This window comes from Alnus glutinosa, chromosome 3 (genome assembly GCF_958979055.1).
Source record: "Alnus glutinosa chromosome 3, dhAlnGlut1.1, whole genome shotgun sequence".
Taxonomy (NCBI): Eukaryota; Viridiplantae; Streptophyta; class Magnoliopsida; order Fagales; family Betulaceae; genus Alnus; species Alnus glutinosa.
In genome coordinates this window covers 28,323,846-28,347,211 of record NC_084888.1, presented here as the reverse complement: position 1 = coordinate 28,347,211, position 23,366 = coordinate 28,323,846, and the positions used below count along the sequence as shown (strand labels likewise).

General features: G+C 32.8%; 3 long non-coding RNA genes across 3 annotated transcripts; all 3 read right to left on the bottom strand.

Annotated features, from left to right (window-relative positions):
• Positions 1 to 9,858: 9,858 nt before the first annotated feature.
• LOC133864881 (uncharacterized) lies at positions 9,859 to 10,965 on the bottom strand. Its single transcript, XR_009899573.1, has 2 exons — positions 10,728 to 10,965; positions 9,859 to 10,375 (listed from the first exon to the last, which is right to left on the bottom strand). It is a non-coding gene; the product is annotated as an uncharacterized LOC133864881 (long non-coding RNA).
• Positions 10,966 to 14,129: 3,164 nt separating this feature from the next.
• Positions 14,130 to 16,411, bottom strand: LOC133862552 (uncharacterized). Its single transcript, XR_009899241.1, has 4 exons — positions 16,112 to 16,411; positions 15,969 to 16,033; positions 15,680 to 15,737; positions 14,130 to 14,389 (listed from the first exon to the last, which is right to left on the bottom strand). It is a non-coding gene; the product is annotated as an uncharacterized LOC133862552 (long non-coding RNA).
• Positions 16,412 to 20,013: 3,602 nt separating this feature from the next.
• On the bottom strand, positions 20,014 to 22,585 carry LOC133864855 (uncharacterized). The gene is made up of 2 exons (XR_009899572.1): positions 22,414 to 22,585; positions 20,014 to 20,622 (listed from the first exon to the last, which is right to left on the bottom strand). It is a non-coding gene; the product is annotated as an uncharacterized LOC133864855 (long non-coding RNA).
• Between the last annotated feature and the right edge of the window lie 781 nt (positions 22,586 to 23,366).

The following is a 23,366-nucleotide window of genomic DNA, read 5'->3' as shown; positions in this document are numbered from 1 at the left end:
CATATTGTCAATAATAGGTAACCAATTTTTGATATGCATATAAGCCGTAAATGCTTGAGAAATGCTACACGAAGTTCCTCTATCCTTATTCCAATAGCCTATCATACAAAGAGACGATGGTTAAAAAAAAATACATGAGATCATGCTTACAGGAGTTTATGGTTCTTTCAATGGAAATTGTAGTTTCGTTATTGTGATGATAATATCCTAAAGACTATCATTAGATGATTCTCTACATGATTGTATCATCTCTACCAAACGTGCCCAAAGTATCTTCTCTATATATATGATTTTCAAGTGTCACATGATATAAGATTCATGTCATTAAATATTGATTCCAAAAGAATATGAAATATGCATGTATATATTATTCATTATCCAGCTAAAAAATTGAAGATAATTTAATCTTTACAATTTAAAAACATATTAGTAATTTCCATAAAATTAATGACTAATTATTTTGAAAGATAGCAGCTTAACTTTAACAAAATTAGAACCTACAACTATTTTTTGAAGGAATAGAATCCTCTCCAAAGTGAAATGAAGATGAATAATTTCATATAGAAACAACGGTATATGTAGTAGTTCTCAAAAGCCCACCTAACAAAATTAGTTGATGACAAGTTAAAACACCCGGATGCACATAATTTATATTTTAAAAAAATCAAACGTTATAACTAATAATGATTAAATTACCCCTGGCATCTCCAATCATAGTTACTTTTTTGGAAGAACTTCATTTATAACCCCTGATCTTTCATCACTTTCAAAATAAGTTACCCAAACTTTAAAAAGTGTCAATTTAAGGTATCCATCTTTCGATTTTTTTTTTTTCAATTTCAATCATCCGTTAGAATTTTTCGTTAAATCATGTCAAAATTGCCAAAATACACCTAATTTTATTTAGGAAAAAAAAAAAAAAAAAGAGGAAAAAATTGCAGGGGTTTAGGTGTTGGTAAGAATTTAATGGAATTTGCAAAAATACTCATGCCTGAATCTTTGAAATTTTTTAATAATTTTTTTTAAAACAAAAAACTCAGGGGTATTTTGGGATATTTGGTAGGATTTAATGAAAATTTTTAACGGAGAGTTGAAATTGAAAAAAAAAATAAAAATTGAATGATGGAACCCTAAATTGACACGTTTCAAAAGTTTGGGTACCTAATTTAAAAAGTGATGAAAGATCAAGGGTTATAAGTAAAGTTTTCCCAACTTTTGTTTTGCAATTCATTTTTCAAAGACACTATGCATTATCTATAAATTAACTTCATACATGTACTTATCTCATATTGCTTTTTAACCCAAAAGCTAGCGATATGATATTTTATTTCTCTTTAGAAAGTAATTTACTGACCATGAATTGGTATGCAACATTGATAAAATTTGATTTTTTAGAATCTTCAATATATTTTATCTCGAGATTAATATATAAGATCAAGTCTTATAACATTCAATCCAAGCCTAGCACTAATGTGTATATAATGCTCAAGAAAACATATAATCCATACACTAATTGACTAAAAGATTTATTGTCAATAATTAGACTACTTTGGGCGACCATGCATGGGTCTATATATAGTAAAGACGTAAAACTATTAATTAACTCTTGTTCTAAATCAACATGTGAAATGAATAAATATAATTACTTACCAAAAAAAAGTTGAAGTATACCATATATACTTCTTTTAACTAATAATGACAACAGATAATTCATGCTAAGAATATTTACAAAAAAAAAAAAAAAAAAAAAAAAAGGAATCATGCTAAGATTATATTTAAGGTGGCATTAGATGAAACCTTTGAGTTCACCTATGACATCTTCATGTGCACCATCATGAGCTTCTCCTTGGCTGTGTGGAGTGATCGAGTAATGGATTTGTGACTCATCAATTGCGTCGACATGGAAGGTGAACATAAAATAAATAGCAAACAAATAAACATATGTCAGAGTCCTCCCCATATATTGATCACTTCTGATGATAAAGTGGGATTTTTTTTTTTTTTTTTTTTTATTAGGGTATAGTGAGATATTTGACATCTTGATCGAGGTATTTATAGAAAAAGCTGATCCATTATTTCACTCTTTTTCTTTCTTTCTTTTTTTTTTTTCTTAAAAAAAAAAAATCACCTTAGATGACTTTTAATTAACCTTAGAGGGGATATAAAATATAAATATTTATTAGAAACCAAATAGATTTAGTCCTTTTACGCATAAGATGTCTATTCATACGAGTGTAAAAGTAAATTCTTTAGATTCGTAATTTATTGTTTGCCGGTAGTGGATCCGCCAATGAACAAAGTGGTTACTTTTTTTTAAAAAAAAAAACCCTAGCTCCTTACCCATTGTATATAGAAAAGAAGGAATAATTGAAGTAAAAAATGTTTCACATTGCATGCTTCTTTTTTTCTTTTTCTTTTTTGGAGAATCTTGTCTGATTGATAGATATTGTAATGAACCTTGAGAACATTTTAAACTAATATTTTTAACATAGAGAAAATAACTTCTTACCTTAGATTTTAGAGAAAATTACTTAATTGATCCCTTGGGTTTAAGCTTGTATCAAATCCATCCATAGGCCATAGGGCACAAAAATTATCTAAAAGTCACTACTAATAAACTCTTGAGTCAAATTGACCATTCAATCCAATTCCATATAAGTCCCATATATTTTTTTTTCTGACGATTGGATAAAAATTATAATTCTACCACAAACAAAAAATTAAAATAGACAGCAAACAAATAAACATATTTCAGAGTCCTTACCGTATTTTGAACACTTCTGATGATAAAATGGGATATTTGACATGTTGAGGTATTTATACCAAAAGCTGCTCTATTTCACTCTTTTTCTTTCTTTTATATTTTTCAAATTCATTTAACTTTTTACCTCAATTTTTTTTTTTTTTTTTTCAATTCACATAAACCCTACTACGACTTTTAATTAATCAAAGGATCATTTTGGAAGGGGATTCTTTGCAAGTGGTCAATGCCAATAAAGCTGGTAATCCCATTTGGAGCATCTATGGACAAATAGTGGAGGACATAAAAGGAGTACTTCGTACATTTATGAGTTGGTAGGTATGCCGCACTAAAAGAAAGGCAACTTTGATAAGAGAGTTGTTCATCATGTCATGGATAGGGTAAGGGTAGATAGCATTCCTGAAGGTATCCGTCATATTGTATTATCAGAGCAACATACTCAAGTTTGTTAGAGCTTAATTCTATTTTCTTTAGTTTCATTACTGAAGTCTACAAATTTTTCTCCAAAAAAAACTTAAAGCGGATATAAAATATTGAAATTTATTATAAACCAGATAGATTTAAGAGATGAGATGTGCTACACATTCTCCTTCTGCCATTCTCCCATCCTCCAACTTTTAAAAATTATCATTAAATCTATGGGGCCCATATAAGGGACCCACATAAACCCCACAGATTCAATGGTAATTTACAAAAGTAGAAGGATGAAAGAAGGACAGAAGAAGAAAATGAATCATTTCTCTAAATGTAATCCTTTTACGCATAAGATGTCTATTAATACTAGCGTAAAAATAAATTCATTAGATTCTTAATTTATTGATAGCAATGCCCGCCCTCAATGAACGAAGAGGTTTTTTTCTTCTTCTTCTTTATTTTTTTTTTTTCAATCCCTAGCTCCACGCAGATTAATGTATATAGAAAATAAAGAATAATTGAAGTAAAATAAAGAAAATAAAGACCCATCTATTTTTTCTGGCGATCGTATAAAAATTATAACTCTACCACAAACAAAAAATTAAAATAAATAATTTTTCATATGAAAAATAAGAGAGGGTTGATGACGGTAAGGAGATGCCTCCACTCATAATGGGATAGCCGACCCGTTAATTACCAATAAGGGCTTGTGAGGAGAAACCGCCCATTTACAGGTCAGTGAAGCGTTGTGATCAGGGATGGAGCCAAAAAGTTTTATGTGCAAAGGCCAAGGAATGAGCTTGGAAAAAAAGGGGGGGGGGGGGGGGGGGGGGGGTGGGGGGGGGGTGTGACGACCCATATTATTTTTTATTTTTTAACAAAATGGAATTACCACAGTGGCATGACGATTAGTTATAAGCCAACATCAACCTAATACATCTCAGAGCATATGCATAACACTTCAAAGATAAACTTGTAGCAGTGGAAGTAAGTTCATTAACTAAAATTTGTAATTACAAGATCAGAGCGATACATATGTCTATTTGTTTAAGGTTTAATCAAAACATTATATACATCAAAGAATGTCTACATAAAATAAATGTCACATGCAACACAAGCCATATATAAAATTCTATACAAATACAGATTATCCTCAATTTCAACACATACAACCTTCACGATAAGCTTCAGTCGTAGTACCCCAAATATAAAGCCATTGGATCCTCGTCAACATCGCGGTACCTGTAGCCAATGCATCAACATTTACGGAGTCGTGGTGATAGCCACGTCCACATAGGTGGAGGTATGAGTCCACAAGTTCAGTAGTATAAAAGTCACTAATTTTTCACAAGGAGCACGAGAAATCTGACTAGTTATACACTCATTATATATATATATATATATATATATTGTTAGTTTGTGATTGGCTGCATTCCGTTGGACAAAATCACTTCTATGTAATATTTCTTTTTAATCAGGGATACTGTTATATTCAGAGTCTACACTTTGGTTATGTGCTTCAAGAAGACTCTGTGCAGAATTCAAGACAATGAAGTTCAAATCCCTTGCATCCATCCAGACGACGTGGTATTCCGTTCGGACGCTTGTCAATCAAGCAACATTCGTTCGGACGACGAGAACTTTCCATCCGGACTCCCATATATATCTAGAAGCTCCAAACTGTTCCAGGTTACATCCGTTCAGACGTCTCAGCAACACATCTGTATGCCTTTCAGTGTTCGACAAGTAAAATGATTTCCTTTCCAAACATAAATATGGGAAGACAACTGCAATCGTCCAGACGACGTGGTTTTTCCGTACACACGCTATCCTTGATAAGGAAAGACGTGCAAAAGAGTTGCAACCATCCAAACGTCAATCTACACTGGCCGGACACTCAGTCCTTATTATAGAAATTGCGTGCAGCAGAAGTGCAACCATCCGGATGCTAGGGCAACACCATTCGGAAGTGGCTCTATTCAGGAAAGAATTTCAGCGAATAGAAAGCTGGTTGCACAATTTTTTGTCCGGACACCCTCAACTACCTTCCGGACGCCGCCTAGAGAAAATGGATTCAGACTCGATTTAGGTCTTTAGTAGCCAATAAATAGAGGCCTCTAGGCATGTAATTTGTAAAAATTCGGTATTGAATTCCATAGTGCTTAGAGAGTATATTTTAGGAGTTGTTGTACTGATCCAATTGCTCTCAAGCCATTGCCGAAGTGCTATTGCTGTTGCTATGTTCATGTGAAGTCTATCTTAGGGAGGAGCCTTAAAATAAAGGATTCCATTGAAGACACCTTCAAGTATGTGACTTGGTTGGGAGGCGTTTATGTTTGGTTACACGTCAGAGTTCAAGGTAAAACCACTGCATAAAGGTATGTGAGTGCTACTGCTTTGTAACTAGCTTTGTCTTCTGAATAGTGGATATCTTGGGTTTGGTTACCTAGGAGTGGTTTTTCTCTTAATTGAGTTTTCACTTCATTAACAAAATATTTGTGTCATTTGAATTTCACTTTTACAATATTTTGTTACACGTTACACACACGCACGTTAAATTATAAGTCACTTTATTTTTCATATATATATATATATATATCATATGACTAAGCCATACTCGTATACGAGCAGAAAATGAACAGCATGATAACCCAGCTATGCAGAGATACGAGCATTTACAAACCTTCGGGAAATACCAGTATCTAAGCACAATTAAGCTCAATGTCATATAAAACATCATATGCACTCTACCCGTAACTATAGGCATATTGGTATGTCTAGTATGAAATTCCATATAAATTATCTATGCAATCTAGTTGTAACTGTATACGTATGTTCTGTTCCATTCAAATTCATATGCATACTAATACATCTAGCCATGAAAATATCATAAAACATAAATCTTGTCACATATCATGCCATGCTTGCCATACATCTATTCTCTTTGTTTTCTGTTGCTGATGTCGTGGGCTCATAATTCCAACTGTATGGATGTGGCAAACCCCCACAACCGTATAGATGATGTTCCTTTGGCTGCAGGTACTCCGGTCGTAGTTGATGGTGTTGTAGATCTGCACTTGGGATATTATGATCGAACCTCGCCATGACGGTCGTAATTGCAGGACCACGTGTGTCCACTGTTTTATAGGTTCTGTTTATGGCTTATGATGCTTGTGTCACTTGTTATTGTATAAGCCATTCCTGTTGTGTAATTATTATGTTGATAAGACTTAAACAGATAAATGTTAAATAGCTCTTTATTGTAAATAACTTGTGATAGATGTATAAGTTGTAATTTCCGCAATTCAAGTTTATGTTTCCGCTGCATAGTTAGATATATGTTATACTCTGATTTACCAAGTACATATTATGGGGTATGTACCATATGTTGGCTTTGCGACTCATCGGTGTGCCACTATGAGGACTCGTTGATGTTTGTATAATAATAATAAAAAAAAGGGTCGTCACATTACCTCAAAACAATCGGTGAAAGTGTAGATCTTACAACATGGAACATGTTTTCCGATGTTGGATGTGAGTTTGGAAACTTCAAACTACTAGAATCTAGGTTTTAGAATCAAACTCTAGGAGAGAGAATGGAGAGAAATCATGTGAGAGAGGAGAAATGGGGAAAGAAGTAAGCCGTCCAGACACATGTGTGTGTGTGTGTGTGTGTGTGTGTGTGTGTGTGTGTGTGTATGTGTGAATTCACATATCACACCCTCTCGGGCAATTCCGTCCGGACACCAAAATGTCCCGTCTGAAATCACATGGAGAATTGGCATCTAGACACGTCAGTGGAGAAGACTCTACTGCCAAAGCCGTCCAGACACAAAATTGCCCCATCTGGACGCCCACCTCAAAAACTCAATTCTAAATGTTTTCTAAGTGTTATTTTTCCTCATTTTACATAATTACTCAATTAATTAGTCTAATTCATATTTTTTACACCAAATTAATATCTTGGACGTTATACTGCAAAACCATAGTCAACCCCATCAAGGCTCGCTTTAGAATGGTCTTTACCAATTTTATCCATCGTTAGCTTCTTCTTCAACAAACTACGCCTTTGTTGGTGAACGAACATCCACTCATCATTCACATAGCCGCTTGGGACACCCTGCTCTTCATACAGTCAAGAATGTATTAACCAAATTCGACATTCCTGTCTCCGCCAATATAGCACGTGTTCCTTTTTGTGCTTATGCGCGAGCCAAATGACCTCAATTGCCATTTAACGATTCTGTATTTGTAATCCTTTAGAGTTGATTTATTCAGATGTGTGATAGCCTTCCCCATTTGTTTCAATCAATGTAATCATTATTATGGTTCATTCATTGATGTATGCAGTTTCAGTCATTTTACTTGGGTTTTTCTTTTTCAAAAGTAAATATGATGTTATGGTTGGGTTTCTTAATTTTCAAACCATGGTGGAACACAAGTTGAATTCCAAAATTAAATGTGTTCAAACTTAAAGGGGAGGGGTAAACCATAAACTCGACACTTTCTTTCAATCCATTGGCATTACACATTGGGTTTCCTGTCCACACACACATCAACAACAAGGGTGTGTAGAGAGGAAATACCAGCATCTTATTGATACTACCTTAGTTCTTCTAGTAGATGGTAATGTTCCCAAACAAATTTAGGATGAGGTGTGTTAAACTTGATGTTATCTCATCAATCAATTGCCTACCCCCATTTTCCAAAATCTTTCCCTTTTGAGAATTTGTTTTCTCAATCACTTAATAAGACCTTTTTGAGGATTCTTGGTGTGCATGTTTTCCAAACCTCTGACCTTACTTGTCTCATAAGTTTGGGTTTCGAACCAAAGAGTGCGTATTCTTGGGGGGTATGGTACCCAACATAAAGCGTATAAATGTTATCATCTTGAATTAGGGAAGATATACATTTATTGTGATATTATCTTCCATGAATCATATTTCCTTTTTGCTTCCAAGTCTTCCAAACTTGATTAGTCTTCTGTTAGTCACTCTAATCCTCGATGGCTTCCTCTTAATCTCAATGTGTCTCCTCTTGTTGCTCAAATTCAACCTACTACGTCTAATACTTATGCTCAATTCCTCTCTCCTACTTGCATTTCGAGTCTTCCTTTGAGTATATCGTGTCCTCATCTACAGCTCCAAATGTGATTGACACACAAGTTAATTCCACTGCTCCCACTAGAACTCATCCTATGACAACTCAGGCACAAAATAACATAAATCGATTGTGCCAATTCACGTATACTATCATATATTCTATTGTTTGGGCCTTAATCTCCATGACAAATTCTGCACTAATTGAACCCACATGCCTTTCCAGTGCTATCAAGGTCCAAGAATGGTGTAATGCAATGCAAGTTAATTTCAATGCCTTACTAAAAAACCAGACATGGACTCTTGTTCCTCTCTTCATTTCCAAGAATGTTGTTTGTTTGCAAATGGGGGTTCAAATTCAAACGTAAGGAAGATGGGTATATAGAGAGACACAATGCTTGATTTGTAGCCAAGGGGTTCCACTAACAGGTTGGTATTGACTATGGATAAAGTTTTAGTCCAACAGTTAAACCAACTACAATACGAACTGTGCTATCAGTTGCATATTCTGCTGGTTGGTCTCTAAAGCAAACAGACATTTAGAATGCTTTTCTTCATGGATTTCTTTTGGAAAAGGTGTATATGTCTCAGCCTCCTAGTTTCTTTATGTAAAATGACGATTGTAACGAGTCAATTGAATTCGTGTTAGTTCAGGTTGTCACCAATTTTATCAGGGTCAGAAAATTTCATTCAAGTTATAATAGTTTGATGGATCCGAGTTGCATTTTACAACGTCTCCATCATTCAAGTTGAACTTAATTTTTATAAAACACTCTTGAAAACTTTACCAAACTAATTTTCAACTTTTCTCAAATATGGCTCCACCAAATCAATTCCCAACTTTTACCTCTTTTCAAATTCAAAATTCAAAATAATTCTCAATACTTAATCAAATAGACCCTGAGATTGAGTTTATTATTTGTAATTTTTAGCGGGTGGTTGTTAAATGGCGTTATATATAAGTCATGCTCGGTTTGATCTTATTAGGCGAAGGCTATTTTGATCACGAATAAAAAAATAAATAAAAAGGAGCAGATATGGGCCTTATGAAAACAAAAGGTATTTATAGGCCATATTTACTCCAATTAGTTTTTACTTTAATTGTTTTTTTTTTTTCAAACGACAAAGGCACCATGATTTCTTCAATAAACAGGAGAAAGCATCAAAAATTTCGTTAAATCATTACTTATCCTAAAAGTTTAAGCTGATAGAAAGAGGTAAATTTAATCATTCAATCAATACTTTAACACTCCCTCTAACGTGTGGGCTCAAATTCCGTGTAGAATATTTAACTGAAATGGAGAGTTAATTGTGGAGACAGAGTTCGAACTCATGACCTTTGGCTCTGATATCATGTTAAATTATAATTTATTTGAAAAGCTTAAGCTAATAGGAAGAGGTAAATTTAATAATTTAATCAATAATTCAACAAACTTAGCATTTATGGATTACATGATGATACGCATACAGTATTTTACGTGTATAACAAGTGATAAACATGTTGCAAGAGCAACTTTATTTATACATAAAGCTTGTATTACATGCAAAAAAGCAACATGCACAGACATATTTAGGTATACATCATTAAACCTTGGCAAAGCCATATGATTGGTTTATTGGGTATGCTATAATAACTTCGAAAGAAACCCTAATTATTACAAATTCATTTATGGTTGTACATATGGTCAATAATAGGTAACCAGTTTTAGATATGCATATAAAATGTAAATGTTTGAGAAATGCTACACGAAGTTTCTCTGTGCTTATTCCAAAATGTAGCAGTAGCAAAAAGAGAGTAAGTAGATCGGATTAAAATACCATGTAGTAGAAAATTGACGTGACAATTGTTACATTAAGGAGTAAGCACTTGAGAGTGTAAAAGAAAGTATTTGAATAGCATTTCTCTAGATGCATATCTAGGTACGGGCCATCGGGATACAAACACAGTGGGTACCGAAAACACCTTTCACACATTTACTATAATGTAATTGTAGCGTCTTCGGTAATATTTTCAAGCATCTCTCTTGACAGATGAAGTTATTATCACACGGCAGCCACCTCAAAAGAAAAAATCTATTAGGCAACTTTTGCTTCCAAGAACCTATCATACAAAGAGACAATGGTTAAAAAGAAAATACATGAGATCATGCTTATAGGAGTAGATGGTTCTTTCAATAGAAATTGATGTGATGATAATATCCTGAAGACTATCATTAGATGACTTTACATGAATTTATCGTCTCCGTATTATGTGGGGTATACCAAAGATTCCTTCTTAAGGTTCCATATTTTTGTGCAAAATTTTATTTTTTATATGAAGTGTTGTCACAAAACAAAAGAATTGGCTAGTACGGCCGAAATCCGGCCATTGCAGGAATCCGATTGTACTGTGCCAGATTTCGGCCAAGCCAGATTATAATTAAGGTGGCATTATAGGAAACATTTGAGTTCACCTATGACATCTTCATGTACACCATGATGATCTTCTCCTTGGCTATGTGGAGTGACCGGGTAATGGACTTGTGACTCATCAATTGCGTAGGCAAGGAAGGTGAACATAAAATGGATAGCAAACAAATAAACATATTTCAAAGTGCTCCCCATATTTTGATCACTTCTGATGATAAAGTAGAATATTTGATATCTTGATTGAGGTATTTATAGCAAAAGCTGCTCCAGCCAATTCATCCTTTTTCAATTTTTTATTTTTTTTAAAATAAAAAAATAAAAAATCACCTTAGAAGACTTTTAATTAACCTTAGAGGACATATAAAATGTTGATATTTATTATGAACCAAATAGATTTAATCCTTTTACGCATAAGATGTCTATTGATACGAGCGTAAAAATAAATTTATTATATTCGTAATTTATTGCTGGTAGTGGATCCGCCAATGAACAAAGAGGTTACTTTGTTTTTTAATCCCTAGCTCCGCACCCATTGTATATAGAAAAGAAGGAATAATTGAAATAAAAAATGTTTCACATTGCATGCTTCTTATTTTTTATTTATTTATTTATTTTTGGTGAATCTAGTCTAATTGATAGATATTTTTAATGAACCTTGAGAACATTTTAAACTAATATTGTTAGTGTAGACAAAAACTTCTCACCTTAAATTTTAAAGAAAATTACTTAATTGACCCCTAGGGTTTAAGCTTGTATTAAATCCATCCATAGGCCATAAGGTACGAAAATTTATTTAAAAGTCTAGTAATAAACTCTTGAGCCAAATTGATCATTCAATCCAATTATGTATAAGTCCCATCTCTTTCTTCTGGCTAATGTATAAAGATTATAATTCTACCACAAACAAAAAATTAAAATATATATTTTTTCATTTAAAAAACAAGAAGGGGTTGATGATGGTAAGGAGAGGCCTCCACTCAAAATGGGACATCTGACCCCTTAATTACCAATAAGGGCATGTGAGGGGAAACCACCCCTTACAAGTCTGTGAAGGGTGGTGATCAGGGACGGAGCCAAAAAGTTTTATGGCTAGATGTCAAGGAATAAGCTTAGGAAAAAAGGAGGGGGGAGGGGGACGACCAATATTATTTTTTATTTTTTAACAAAATGGAATTACCACAGTAGCATGACGATTAGTCATAAGCCAAAATCGACTTAATACATCTCATAACATATGCATAACACTTCAAAGATAAACCTGTAGCAACGGAACTAAACCACAGTAAGAAAAAAAAAAAAAAAAAAAAAAAAAAAAAAAAAAAGGTGGGGTGGGGCGAGGGTGTGACGACCCATATTATTTGTTTTTTTCTTTGGCAAAATGGTATTACCACAATAGCATGGCGATTAGTCATAAGCCAACATCAACCTAATACATCTCATAACATATGCATAACACTTCAAAGATAAACCTATAGCATCGGAACTAAATTCATTAACTAAAATGTGTAATTACAACATCAGAGCCATACATCTGTCTATTTGTTTAAGGTTTAATCAAAACATTATATACATCAAAGAATGTCTATACTAAATAAGTGACACATGCGACACAAGCCATATATAAAAGTCCATACAAAAGCATCAAAATCTACACGGTCGTGGTGATAGTCACGTCTGCATAGGTGGAAGTATGGGTCCATAAGCTCAGTAGTATAAAACACACTAAGTTTTCACAATGAGCTAACTATTTTCTTTTCTACATTACATTTACTATAATAGCTACTATTAGTAAGAGCCATTCTTTAAAAAGTTTCATAGCTAATGTGATAAAGACATGCACTTCGTATCCATGAGAAATCTTACTACTTATACACTCATTTATACATATATCATACGACTAAGCCATACTCATATACAAGTTTTCCAAACCTTCTAGAATTACAAGCATATAGGTACGTGTAAGAAGAATATGAACAACATCATAACCCAGCTATGCAGAGATACGAGCATTTCCAAACCTTCAAGAAATACAGGTATTTAAGCACAACTAAGCTCAATGCCATATAAAACATCATATGCACTCTAGCCGTAACTATATACATATGCTATGTTCCATTCAAACTTATAAGCATATTGGTACATCTAGCATGAAGTTCCATATAAGTCATCTATTCTATCTTGCTGTAACTTTATAGTATGTTATGTTCCATTAAAATTCATAGGCATACTGATACATCTAGCTATTAAAATATCATAAAACAAAAATCTTGTCACACATCAAGTCATGCTTGACATACATATCTGTTCTCTTTGTTTTCTGATCCTGATGTTGTGGGACTTTATACCCATTAGTCTTACACTCGCTCTTGGTTACTATGTGCAGTGAGACTCGAATTCTTAGTCTTGTTTTTGATGTCGTGAAGCTTTATAAGCACTGGTCCTGGTCCTACACAAGCTCTGCCAAGATATCTTTCAACCTTGGTCTTACATTCAATGTTAATGATTTCGTTCTATGCTCATGCTCTTCACATCTCATACTCATTATGGCCATGCTATCATACACATGTGCATTGTATAACTTTGTATGCTACTCTATCCCTTTTCAAATGCATTATGGAAACATAATTCTTAGCTCATTTGAAATCATCTAAAGACATAACTTAACATAATTGAAGGTATTGAAATCAATCACAAGCATATACCATCTGAAAATTTCATTAACTCGGTTTATCATAAATCAAACATTCATTTCATCATAAAACTTCACAAAATGTAATATATTTTCTCAGTGAGTTGAATACTCACTTATGCTGTTTGACAATTAGCTATAAAGAAATCCTCCTTGTAAACTACGCAATGTATCACTGTACAATACATTGTGATGACATAGTATATTAACACATAATACTTTCTAACACTAAATTCACAATTTGTCCTTTAATTGCCCAAGAACTAAGACCCATGGAAAACTTACAAATTTCTAGGGCTCTATTTGATAACCCATTAACTAATAACAATAACCCATAAGATTATCTTAGGGTTAGACACACAAATTGCTAAGTTACAACACTTAAAAATTTGCTAATTTCTAACTCTAAATCCCACTTAGGTTCTTGATTTTTCTCAAGAGCCACAACCCATGAAAAATCTCATAGAATTTCTGAGGTTTCCAATTGACAACCCATTAACCAATAACACTAGCCCATAAGATAATATTAGGGTTAGACACACAAATCACTAATTCACAACACTTAGTAAAAGTATAGGGTTTTTTGCTCTTGTGACGACCCTTTTTTTTTTTTTTTAACAAAACGTAAAACGAGTCATCGCAGTGGCACGACTACGTGTTGCTCAGCCAACATAGGCACATGCCCCATAACATGCACCTGATATACAGAGTTACATCTACAACGGAATAAATCATGATACCATTAAACATAGCGGAAAAGCATAACTATAAATAAATCTGTTATCTATACAAAAGTGAGCCATAGCACAAGTCTATTTGTTTAAGGCTTAACTACATATAACTATTACAAAAGAATGGCTTATACAAAATAATAAGTGACACATATGTTACAAGCCATATACAAAGGCACTCAAAATAAGGACACCATAGTCCTATCCCACTACAACTGTCGTTACGGGCTTCAATCGTAGTAACCCAAATAGTATGCTACCGGATCATCATCCGCCTTAGGAGTACCTACAATCACAGGAATATCATCTACACGGTTGTGGTAGTATCCACATCAGCATAGGTGAAAGAATGAGTTCACCGCCTCAGTATAAAACATACTAAGACCTCAGTGATATTAGACTAACTGAGTTTTCACAAAGAACCAACCTTTATTTTATTTTTAGTCGTGCGAGCACTATATCAGCCACAATTTACCAATAGCTAATACAGCAAACACCGACTATTTAAGACATACTATATAGCCGTGAAAATATGTAGAAGTTCCAGTCTACCGCTTGGAAGATTCTATATATAGACCCCTCTATAATAATACTTTTCAACGGTGGCTTAGACATATGTGTACATGATCACTCCATCACAGATATCACGCCTACACATAGGTCTTAAGCAATAAAACATGGCATCTTACTCTTCCATACTAGGTTATCATCCTTCAACAAAATACTCGCAACACCATCTCTAATCGTATTTCAGCTTCATGCCTTGAACGTCAGTAGATCATGAGAGCACTAGAGTTAAACTCAATTATGCTAACACGTCTTTCCTGAAGAACATGCCAGTCAACCTGGGCAGTCATGAATCCATGTACATTCAAGTTCAATGTATGACATCTTAACACATGCGACTATCCGATAGAAATATACATAAGCGCTTTTCATTTAAGACACTTATGCATACCAACATGTCTAGTAAAAGCTACTCATAACATAAAAACATCACTCATAAAACAATGCTATACATGATATGCATGAACTGGGTCTATTGGGGCTTGGGTCCCCCACGATACTGATAACTTCTGTTTAACTGTGTATACTGCTGCTTTACTGTTGTACTGCTGTTGATGTATGCTCTACACTACATGCTCTATGCTCTGTGCTTGACCAGTATATATTTCACTACTGTATCATGCTATAAAATCACGCAGTTGCTAAATCATGTTCTCTTAAAACTAAACAAATCCAACATTTTATCAAACACTTTGAAATCATTCAAAACATAGCTTCTTCATAAAACCTAAACAGTTTCAACATGACATGTTCTCAAACAATTTTGCACAATTTAAATCTCAACCGCAGAACATACTCAAACACTTTAAATCAATTCAACACTCTTCATTCATACATCATTTCTTAAACATCATTGATATAATTTGAACATAATCGAAACTAATCAAATTATCTCAAAACATATAATTCATCATATGGTCGGTTCGGTTTCATAAACAATATATATATATATTCTTATCAATCTATTACATATAAAAATATATATTTTCTCAATGAGTAGAATACTCACCTCAAATCGTTTGTACTCCCAATATCCAAACGAATCTAAGCTCAACCGTAAAGTGCCGCTACACAATACATTGCGTTAATTAGCAATCTAACTAATAATCATACTAGGTGGCATTTTGAATCGCTCAAAAAGCCACATTGCTAATTTAGATAAATTGCTAATTTATCTAAAAAATTTAATCACTTTATTAAACCCAATATTGCTAACCCATAAGCATTACTTAGGGTTAATTACAATAAAATAGCATTTTAACAAAATAACCAAAAACTAAAGTCTATGGAAAACTTACCAAATATTCACCACGCCAAGACCCAATGCTCGGGAGGCTCCTAGTAACTCCAAACCACACAAAATCTAGAGAAAACGCTAAATTAAACTCATTTCTACAAGATTTATAAAAAAATCTCCAAAAATGCGAGTTTAATGATTTACCTCAAAACGTTCGGTCCAAACGTAGATCGGGCTTCAAAGATTACGTTACCGAAATCAAATCTAAGATTGGACAGTTAGATCTTCGTAGATCGTAGTTTTTCTATGAAAATCCAAAAGAGAAAAAATGAAAGATAAGCCCCTGTTCTAAAAAGAAAATGAAGAAGCTTAACTCATTTTTTTTTTTTTACATGCACTGACCTCTTATTAAAGAGGCCATTCGGCCACTTACACTAAATGGCCACCTGGCCATATGAGTGAAGGGCATTAGCCCTTCACTAAATTTTTTGGACGTGGGGCGCAGGTCTGTGCCCCATGTGCCAATATATATATATATATAATTTTTATTTTTCTATTAAATTTTATTTTTCTTTTAATTTCTTTTCTTTAAATCTTTATTTTATTTCTCGGGACCATAAAATATTCTTTGCGCATCCTATTGTATTTTTCAGTCGTTAAATTAATTTTAGTCATTTATCCCATTAAATTTATTCTAAAAATGACATATAATATTCGAGATATCACAGCTCTTACCTTGATTTCTCACAAAAAGTGAAACCCAATGCTTGGAGATAACTTAGAATACTTCAAAACACCAAATACTTATAGAGAATTGAGATATTAAGCTCAAATTCTAAGGATTTACACAAAATCTAGCAAAGTTCGGATTTTCGAATTTACCTCAAAACATTCGGTGAAAACATGGATCTTGCAACAAGGATCACGTTTTCGATGTTGGATTTGAGTTTGGAAGCTTCAAACTACTAGAATCTAGGGTTTAGAATCAAACCCTAGGAGAGAGAATGGAGAAATCACGTATGTGTGAAGTCACGTATCGCACTCTCTCAGGCAATGTCATTCGGACACCAAAATGTCCCGTCCATAATCACATGGAGAAATGGACTCTCGAGAAGATCTGTTCGCTAGCCTTCCGAAGACATCAGCGGACAGGATTCTACTGCCAAAGCCATTCGGACACAAAATTTCCCTGTCTGGACGCCCAACTAAAAAACTCAATTCTAAACATTCTGTAAGTGTTTTTTTTTCTTCCTCATTTTACCTAATTACTCACTTAATTAATCTAATTCATGTTTTTAACACTTAATTAATATCTTGAATGTTATACTGCAAAACAAGAGTCAACTCCATCAAGGTTCGCTTCAAAATGTTCTTTACCAGTTTTATCCATTTAACTTCCTCTTCAAGAAACTAGGCCTTTGTTGGTGAATGAACATCCACTCGTCATTGATATAGGCGCTTGGGACATCCTCCCCATCATACTGTCAAGAAAGTATTCACCAAATTTGACCTTCTTGTCTCCACCAATATAGCACATGTTCCTTTTTGTGCTTGTGCGCGAGCCAAATGACATCAATTGCTATTTTATGATGTTGTATTTGTAATCATTTATGCCTCGTTTGGTTCGCGATATGGGTATTCCATTAGGAAAATAAATAGCTATTATTGGGAATGAGGAAGAGTGGAATTGAATAATTATTTTAATTCCTTAGTTTTGTGACAACACATATACCACAATTGGAATTGGCCCAAAATTACTAAAAAACCCACATAATTTTTTATTTTTCAAAAACAAATAAAAAATAAAAAACCCAAATCTTAAAAAAAATAAAAATAAATAAAAAATTGGACCTTAGATCTGTGGTTGGCCGGTCGGCCATAGATCTGATTTAAATATTTTTTTTTAAGTTTTTTTTTTTAATTTCTTAGTTTTTTTTAATTTTTAATTTTTTTTTTTTTAAGTTTAGTTTGAAAAAATTCAATAAAATATATATGTGTATATATATGAAAAGATTGTATGTTCTCTAAGGAATAGTTATTCCTCTTCGTAAGGGAATAGTTATTCTCATGTAATAGCTATTCCAAGGAATAGGTCCCTACCAAATAAATGAATAGCTATTACAATGGAATAGTCATTCTATTCCAAGGACTTATTCTGCAAACCAAACAATGCCTTAGAGTTGATTTATTTAGATTTGTGAGGGCCTTTCCCATTTGTTTCAATCAATGTAATCTTTATTATGTTTCATTCATTGATGTACACAATTTTAGTCGTTTTACATGGGTTTTTCTTATTCAAAGTAAATATGATGTTATGGTTGTGTTTCTAAAATTTCAAACCATGTTGGAACACATGTTGAATTCCAAATTAAATATGTTTAAACTTACAAGAGAGGGGAATACCATAAACTCAACACTTTCTTTCAATCCATTGGCATTGTACACCAGGAAACCTGTCCATACACTCATCAACAACAAGGGTGTGTAGAAAGGAAATATCGTCATCTTATTGATACTACCTGAGCTCTTCTAGTAGATGGTAATGTTCCCAAAAAAAATTAGGATAAGGCTTGTTAAACCTCATATTATCCCATCAATCAATTGCCTACCCCCATTTTGCACAATCTCTTTTGAGAAATTGTTTTCTCAATCACCCTTTTTGAGGATTTTTGGTGTGCAAGTTTTCCAAACCTCCACCCTTACTTCTTTCATAATTTTGAGTTTCGATCCAAAGAGTGTGTATTCTTGGGTGGGTCCCAACATAAAGGGTATAGATGCTATTATCTTGAATCAGGGAAGATATACATTTATTGATATTATCTTCCATTAATCAGCTTTCCCTTTTGCTTCCAAGTCTTCCAAACTTTATTAGTCTTCTATTAGTCACTCCGATCCTCGAGGGCTTCCTCTTAATCTCAATGTGTCTCCTCTTGTTGCTCAAATTCAACCTCCTGTATCTAATACTTATGCTCAATTCCATTCTCCTATTCGCATTCCTAGTCCTCCTTTGAGTCCATCGTGTCCTCATCTACAGCTCCAAATGTGATTGATACACAAGTTAGTTCCACTGCTCCCACTAAAACTCATCCTATGACAACTCGAGCACAAAATAACATAAATCGACATTTAGAATGCTTTTCTTCATGGATTTCTTTTGGAAAAGGTGTATATGAGTAAGCCTTCTGCGTTCTTTATGTAAAATGAAGATTGTAGCAAGTCAATTGAATTCATGAGAATTCAGGTTGTCACCAATTTTATCAGGGTCAAAAAATTTCATTCAAGTTATGATAATATTTGATGGATCCGAGTTCCATTTTACGACGTCTCCAAAGTTCGGGTTGCACTTCAATTTTGACAAAACACTCTTGAAAACTTTACCAAGCTAATTTTCAACTTTTCTCAAATGTGACCCCACCAAATCAATTCTCAACTTTTACCTCTTTTCAAAATTCAAAATTCGAAATAATTCTCAATACTTAATCAAAGAGACCCTGAGATTGAGTTTATAGTTTGTAATTTTTAATGGGTGGTTGTTAAATGGCGTTATATATAAGTCATGTTCCATTTGGTACTTCTTGCTTTCCCAAATTAAGTCATGTTCGGTTTGATCTTATTAGGAAAAGCATCATTCGATCATGCATATAAAAAACAACATAGGGGCCTTACGAAAACAAAAGGTATTTATAGGCCTTATTTACTCCAATTAGTTTTTACTTGAATTTTTTTTTTTTTTTCAAATAAAAAAGCCACCATGATTTCTTCAAGAACCAGGAGAAAGCATCATAAATTTAGTTAAATCATCACTTATTCTAAAAGTTTAACCTGATAGAAAGAGGTAAATTTATTCATTCAATCAATACTTTACCACTCCCCTTCACGTATGGGCTCAAACTCCGTGTAGAATATTTAATTGAAATTGAGGGTGAATTGTGGAGTTATGGTTCAAACTCATGACGTTTGGCTTTGATATCATGTTAAATCACAATTTATCTGAAAAGTTTAAGCTAATAGGAAGAGGTAAATTTAATTATTTCATCAATAATTCCACAACCTTAGCATTTACGGATTACATGATGATATGCATACACTATATTACATGTATAACAAGTGATAAAGATGTCGCACGAGCAACTTTATTTATACATAAAACTTGTATTACATGCGAAAAAGTAACAAGTACAAACATCTTTAGGTTTACATCCTTAAACCTTGGGAAACCCATATGATCATTTTCTTGGGTATGCTATAATAACTTGGAAAGAAACCCTAATTATTAAAAATTTATTTATGATTGTACATATTGCCAATAATAGGTAACTAGTTTTAGATATTCATATAAAATGTAAATTCTTGAGAAATGCTACACGGAGTTTCTCTGTGCTTATTCCATAACGTGGCCGTTGCAGAAATAAAGTAGATCGTATTAAAATACCATGTAGTAAAAAATTGACGTGACAATTGTTACATTAAGGAGTAAGCACTTGAGAGCGTAAAAGAAAGTATTTGAATAGCATTTCTCTAGATGCATATCTAAGTACGGGCCAACGGCATACAAACACATCGGGTTCCAAAAACACCTTGCACACATTTACCATAATGTAATTGTAGCGTCTTCGGTAATATTTTCATGCATCTCTTCATACAGATGAAGTTATTGCTACACGGCAGCCACCTCAAAAGAAAATATCTATTTGGAAACTTTTGCTTCCAATAACCTATCATACAAAGAGACAATGGTTAAAAAAAAAATACATGAGATCATGCTTACAGGAGTTGATGGTTCATTCAATGGAAATTGTAGTTACGTTATTGTGATGATAATATCCTGAAGACTATCATTAGATAAATCTACATGATTGTATCATCTCCGCATTAAGTGGGGTATACGTAAGATTCCTTTGTAAGGTTCCATATTTCTGTGCAAAATTTCATTTTTTTTATATGAAGTGTTGTAACCAAACAAAAGAATATAAATGATCATTCTATTCCAACATCTTTTATTCTTAGTAATACTCATTCTAATTTCTTTAAAAAAAATAAAAATAAATAAAAAATCATTTTGTATACCAAACGTGCCCAAAGTATCTTCTCTATATATATGATTTTTAAGTGTCACATGATACAAGATTCATGTCGTTAAATATTGATTCCGAAAGAATATGAAATATTCATGTACATATTATTCATTACCCACCTAAAAATTGAAGATAATTTAATCTTTACAATTTAAAAACATTTTAGTAATATCCATAAAATTAATGACTAATTATTTTAAAGGTAGCAGCTTAACTTTAACAAAATTAGAACCTACAACTATTTTTTGAGGGAATAGAATCCTTTCGAAAGTGAAATGAAGATGAATAATTTCATAGAGAAACAATGGTATATGTAGCAGTTCTCAAAAGCCCACCTAACAAAATTAATTGATGACAAGTTAAAACACCTGGATGCACATAATTTATATTTTCAAAAAATCGAACATTATAATTAATAATGATTAAATTACCACTGGCATCTCCAATCATAGTTACTTTTTTGGAAGAACTTCACTTGTAATCCCTGATCTTTCATCATTTTCGAAATAAGTTACCCAAATTTTAAAAAGTGTCAATTTAAGGTATCCATCTTTTGATTTTTTTTTCAATTTCAACCCTACGAAAGAATTTTCCGTTTAATCATGTCAAAATTCCTAAAATACCCCTGATTTAATTTAGGAAAAAACAAAAGAGAAAAAAAATTGCAGGGATTTAGCTGTTGGTCAGAATTTAACGGAATTTGCAAAAATGCTCATGCCTGAATCTTTGAAATTTTTTATAATTTTTTTGAAAAACAAAACACATGGGTATTTTGAAAATTTTGGTAGGATTTAACAGAAATTTCTCAAGGTGGGTTGAAATTGAAAAAAAAAAAAAAAAATGAAAGATGGAACTCTAAATTGACACTTTTTAAAATTTGAGTATCATATTTCGAAAGTGATAAAAGATCAGGGGTTATAAGTAAAGTTTTCCCTTATTTTGTTCTGCAATTCATTTTTCAAAGACACTATGCATTATCTATAAAGAGTAATGTTTCTTCCACAAATCTTGCACAACTCTTACACAACTCTAACAACTTCTTTTTATCAACCATTGAATATTTAGGGCCCACATGTAGAAAAACAAATCCAATAGTTGATCATAAAAAAAAATTAGGTAGAGTTGTGTAAGAGTTATGCATGAATCATTACTCTATCTATAAATTAACTTCATACATGTACTTGTCTCATACTGCTTTTTAACCCAAAAGCTAGCGATATGATATTTTATTTCACTTAAGAAAATAATTTACTGACATGAATTGGTATGCAACTTAGAATCTTCAATATATTTTATCTTAAGATTAATATATAAGATCAAGTGTTACATTTTATCTCAAGATTAATATATAAAATCTGGTTGCACTATGCCAGATTCCGGCCAAACTCAGATTATATTTAAGGTGGCATTATAGGAAACCTTTGAGTTCACCTATGACATCTTCATGTGCACCATGATTATCTTCTCCTAGGCTATGTGGGGTGACCGAGTAATGGACTTGTGACTCATCAGTTGCGTCGGCAAGGAAAGTGAACAAAAAATAGGCAGCAAACAAATAAACATATTTTAGAGTCTTCCCCATATTTTGATCACTTCTGATGATAAAGTGCGATATTTGACATCTTGATCGAGGTATTTATAGCAAAAGTTGCTCCAGCCAATTCACTCATTTTCTTTCTCTTTTTTTTAAAAAAAAAAAAAAAAATCATTTTAGATTACTTTTAATTAACCTTAGAAGGGATATAAAATATTGATATATATTATAAACCAAATAGATTTAATCCTTTTTTACGCATAAAATGTCTATTGATACTAGCGTAAAAATAAATTTAGTACATTCTTAATTTATTGCAGGTAGTGGATCCGCCAATGAACGAAGAGGTTATTATTATTATTATTTTTTAATCCCTAGCTCCACACCCATTGTATATAGAAAAGAAGGAATAATTGAAGTAAAAAAATGTTTCACATTGCATACTTCTTATTTTTTGTTTTTTTACAGAATCTAGTCTGATTGATAGATATCTGTAATGGACCTTGAGAACATTTTAAATTAATATTGTTAATATAGAGAAAATAACTTCTCACCTTAAATTTTATAGAAAATTACTTAATTGATCCCTAGGGTTTAAGCTCGTACAAAATCCATCCATAGGCCATAGGCTACAAAAATTATCTATAAGTCTAGTAATAAACTCTTGAGTCTAATTGATCATTCAATCCCATTCAGTATAAGTCCCATCTATTTTATCTGGCGATTATATAAAAATTATAATTCTACCACAAACAAAACATTAAAATAAATAATTTTTCATTTGAAAAACAAGAGGGGGTGATGACGGTAAGGAGAGGCCTCCACTCATAATGGGACAGCCGACCCCTTA